Source organism: Silene latifolia, chromosome 1, assembly GCF_048544455.1.
Source record: "Silene latifolia isolate original U9 population chromosome 1, ASM4854445v1, whole genome shotgun sequence".
Lineage (NCBI taxonomy): Eukaryota > Viridiplantae > Streptophyta > Magnoliopsida > Caryophyllales > Caryophyllaceae > Silene > Silene latifolia.
The window spans coordinates 190,676,877-190,681,948 of record NC_133526.1 but is presented as its reverse complement, the minus strand read 5'-3'; the positions used below and the strand labels follow the sequence as shown (position 1 = coordinate 190,681,948).

At 40.6% G+C, this 5,072-nt stretch overlaps 1 non-coding gene across 1 annotated transcript; it reads left to right on the top strand.

Annotated features, from left to right (window-relative positions):
- Positions 1-4,387: 4,387 nt before the first annotated feature.
- On the top strand, positions 4,388-4,494 carry LOC141619118 (small nucleolar RNA R71). Its single transcript, XR_012531590.1, has one exon. It is a non-coding gene; the product is annotated as a small nucleolar RNA R71 (small nucleolar RNA).
- Positions 4,495-5,072: the final 578 nt, after the last annotated feature.

Here is a 5,072-nt window from a genome sequence, read left to right as displayed (position 1 = left end):
CTTGACTTGGACTTTGAAGTTGGGCTTGACTTTGATTGTTGGCAACATTTGCAATTCTCACTTCAAACCAACAAATCTTTATGCAAACACCCATCCAAACACTCCCATGCTAGTCCAATGTTAGGCCTTGTTTAGCTTAGTGAACTTGGTGAATAAAATGGTAGGAAAAAGCCTCTAAATGCTTAGATTCCTACAAAACCGTAACAAACACAACAATACACCTAGAACACAAGATTAGCTCAAATATATACTAATTAAAGTATGACGAACAATAGAAACCGAGCTAAAATGAGGGGTACAAGTATATAAAATATGCACTTATCAAACTCCCCCAAGCTAAACCCTTGCTTGTCCCCAAGCAAGAAACCAAATCCCATCAAATGCAATATCCTAACAAGCTAAGCATAATGATTTAAAACCCGAAACAACATGGGCAAGGGATAAAGCAAGACATGGATGAGATTTACACGACGGCGTGGCATAGAAAACTTTGAATAAACCCTTAAGCTCTTGCGTGATCTTTTGACTTATGGACTCTCACGGGGCACTCAAACTCTTTTTATGTGAAAGGACAATCTTGTGAAAAACACTCAACTATCCTCGACCTATAATAATGTGCCCGCAATCTAATATGGTAAACAATCAAAACTAGCAAGCCAAAACAATCAAATGTAAGCATGATAAAGAAGCCAAATGGGTAGGAAGAAGGCAAATAAACATGGGTAAGAAGGGGGAACAAATGAATTATGGTAATGTGGAGCTAAGTCAAGCTAGCAACAACCAAATGTAAGGATGCTCAATCCCAATTCTAACCCAATTTTGCAATTCAAACCATGAGAAAATCCTCCAAAATATATGAATAATGCTTGAGAATTTCTCACATCTTTTCTTCTTCTCTATTTCTTTCTTTTCAATGCATACTTCTTTTTTTCATTTTCATTCTCATTTTTTCATGCTTTTTCTCATTCATTCATTTTTTTCCATCTTCATTTTTTTCATTTTCCAATTACATCACTTCAACTTTTTCATTTTTTTCTCTTCTTTTCTTTTTTGAGCATTAAGACCAAGCTCACATGATATTCAAACTTTGAAACAAATCCCAATTGAGCACCTAAACAAGACCAAACAAAGCTACTAGCTCAACAAGGGTAGGCAATTTCAATGATGTAGCAAGGGATAAATTTTGTGAAGGGGTCAAAAAAGCTAAATTTATCATGTGAATGGCTCCAAAATACTTTAACAAATGAATGCATGCTTAACAAGAGATGACATGAGAACCATACTTGTGCGTTTTAACGTAACACACATCATAAGGAGACCTACACTCACCTAAGAGAGACCGGATATGGATGCATCGGTCAAAAAGAGGCTCTTCCTTATCAATTTTGTAGCTTGCCACAAGTCAAGATCAAGCCTATTCGGTTCATTCTTCATCTCCCACCTACTATGTCAAGACATCCCCATGTAGCTAATATCCCAACATGAAAGAATAAATCATTAGCACCAAGCCATTTTTAGGATAAGCAAAGAGGAAAGTAGGTTACAACTAGCATAAAGCAAAAATTTCTCTCAAAAATTTTCAAAAATTCTACACTATATGCAAACTATACTATATGCAAATGCAATATCTCCCCCAAAGCTAAACATCACATTGTCCTCAATGTGCCAACTATCCAAATCACCCAATCAAACCATAAAAATGGCTCAAGGCACAAAACAGGAAGGACTAGAGGTTATGTCTAATGGGTTGCAAGATCTAAACTAATATGCAAAGCAATTAAAGACTTACTCGATTTGCTAATCTCCCCCAAGCTAGCATGAATTCGGGAGGATGTAGATGTTTCTTTGTGACTTTAGTGAAGAAATGTGAAGAAACGAGAGAGAAAGGAGGAAATGAGTACCGTCGGGTATGTTTGAATGATAGAAAGAAATCCACCTTTTTTTTTACCCGTATAGAACAAAGGCCATGAAGTCACAGAACCACGACCCCGATCGGGGTTGACCTCCTCTTCAGATTTTTGACTCTTTTCCGCATTTGTTTGAACTCCTTCTCGTTTTTCGAAAACCACGTCCCTGAACGGGGTTCTTGCATGGGGAAGCGTGCCAAATTCACTTTTCTCCATTTTCACCTAAAAATCACAAAGAGAAACATTATCAAGTCGAGTATTTTATTACTAATATACAAAAAACAATAAATTGCAGAAAATAAATAAAAACAAATAAAAAGCTTGGGTTGCCTCCCAAGAAGCGCTGGTTTAACGTCCCGCACGACGTAAGAAGCTATTTGAGTCAAGTTTTGTTCTTGAGCTTGCCACCAACCAAGCTCCATTTCATAGCTATCTTTGCATTTCTCAACCATTTGAAATTCTTCAAATAAAATTTCCCTTTCTTCCTTTTTCCACTTTTAGGAATAGCGTCCTTAGCATCATCACCTACAAGGCAAACAACCCACACATCGTCCTCCAACGGATCCATTAGTGAGGATCCAAGCATAGTAGAGGCGTAAGAAGAGTCCGCAGTGCTAAGTAAATAACAAGACTCTTGTAACATTGGGCTTCTAATGGTGTTGTTTTTGCTAAAAGAAACCCGGTCATCACCTACTTCCAACGTCAACTTCCCATTTTTCACATCAATTAACGCACCCGCGGTGCGTAAAAATGGCCTACCCAATATAATTGGGGTTTGTGAATCCTCGGCCATGTCAAGTATGAGGAAGTCAACGGGTATGAAAAACTTGCCAACTTTGACGGGTACATCTTCTAAGACACCTAAGGGTCGTTTTAAAGAACGGTCCGCCATTTGCAATGTTGTACTTATGCATTTTAAAGCACCCATGTTAAGTTTTTCACAAAGGGAATAAGGCATGACACTCACACTAGCACCTAGGTCGCAAAGGGCCTTATCAATGGTATATTTGCCTATAGTGCAAGGAATAGAATAGCTACCGGGGTCCTTAAGTTTCGGGGGAGACTTGTTTTGTAAGAGTGCACTACACTCTTCGGTGAAAGCAATGGTCTCAACCTCATTGAAGGATCGCTTCTTTGAGAGAATTTCCTTCATAAACTTTGCATAGGAGGGGACTTGGGTAAGCAATTCTAAAAATGGGACGGTGACTTGTAAATTCTTACACATTTCCATGAACTTACCAAACTTACCTTCTTCCTTTTGCTTTGCTAGACGATGGGGAAATGGTATTTGAACAACTTCCTTGGGAGGAGCATCCTCCACATCTTTCACTATCTCTTTCTCATTCTCCTTGGGAGCATCCAGTTCCTTTGAAATGACATCACTCACCTTAGCATTATGAGAGATTTCTTCAATAAACACCTCATCACTTTCTTTTAGCATAGGAGACCCAACATCTTTGGCACCAAGCTTGCGCTTCCTTTTTAGCATCAACAATCGATGAGGAAATGGCACACGATCTTTAACAATAGGCTCTTCACTAGCCTTCTTTTTTTCATTTCCCCCAAGCTTAGCCTTTTTAACAACCACCTCTTCATCCAAAGTCATGGATGGCCCATCATAGCTTGAACCACTTCTCAAGGAAATAGAATTAGCGGTTTCATGTGGTTGCTCACCTTGGGGGGGTAGTTGGCCGTTCTTCCTTTGAGAGCTAGAAGCGGCTAGTTGAGCCACTTGTTGTTCCAACATCTTGACCGCGGCACTATGAGCTTGATCGTTCTTTTGAATTTGAGCCAATAATTCCCTTTGCATTTGGATGATCATGCCCTCGAGCTTACCAACTCCTTGATTGTTTTGTTGGCCATTTTGTGGTGGATTTTGTTGGTAATTGTTTTGTGGGGGCCTTTGTTGATTTTGATAACCCGGTGGAGGGACATATTTTTGTTGTTGAGGAACATAGGCATTTTGTTGTGATGGGGGTTGAGGGTTAAGCACATTGTTGCTATTGTAAGACAAGTTCGGGTGAAATTTTGTATTCGGGTTATATGTGTTGGAAAATGTACCCGGTGGATATGAACTTTGTCTTAGAGCTTGAAAATCATTTACCTCTTCCATAGGAGCTCGGCAATGAGCGGCATAGTGGCCCGCACCTCCACATCCATCACAAACGATAATTTGGCTCGTTGAAGACACAACATTGAGTTGTTGAATGGAATCCTTAGCATCTCTTTCCGCCAATTGTTGTTGGAGCAAGGCAATTTGAGCTAGCAAAACGGAGTTGTTGGAGGATTCTTCTTTACCTTTGGGTGACACAACTCGGGAATTGACATATTGGGCATCATGGATCGCCATAGATTCGATCGTGGAATGAGGAAGATCGGTGTCAATTTGATCAAACCGCCCATTGTTGGCGGAATCAAGAATCCTTCGCGACTCGGCACAACATCCATTGTAGAATGTTATTGCTAGAAACCAATCATCTAGCCCATGATGTGGGCATTGCCTTTGCAACACCTTGTACCTCTCCCAAGCCTCATATAAGCTCTCAAGAGCTTGTTGACGGAATCCGGTGATTTGGCTCCTCAAAGTTTGAGTTTTTTCCGGTGGAAAAAACTTTTGGTAAAAAGCAAGAGCCAATGTCTCCCAATTGGTGATTCCCATGGCGGTGCGGTCAAGGCTATTGATCCAAAGCTTGGCCTTATCCTTCAAAGAGAAAGGAAAAAGTATTTCCCTTATTTGGGCTTGGGTGACGCCCGTTTGCCGGATCATGGAGCAATAGTCACAAAAGTTTTGCACATGCAAATTGAGATCCTCCAAAGGACTTCCTCCAAATTGCTTTCTCTCCACAAGGCTAATGAAAGCCGGTTTGATCTCGAAGTCCGGCGCGGTGATTTGAGTGGTTGTGATTCCGGCCGGAAGCATGGCCGCGGTGGGCTTTGAGTGATCGGAAAGTTTCACCATCTTTTTGGTAGTAGATGGTGATGGTGGTGGAGATGATGAACTTGAAACTTCCTCCTCTTCAAGGGCTTCTAGATCGTCTAAGTAAGACTTTCTAGCACTTTCAGCTTGTACGGGAGAAGAGGCTTCTTTCACTTCCTTCCAAAAACGTCGTCTTCTCCTAAAGGTTTTCTCGGGCTCGGAATCCGGTGAAAGCAATTCTCCACTTC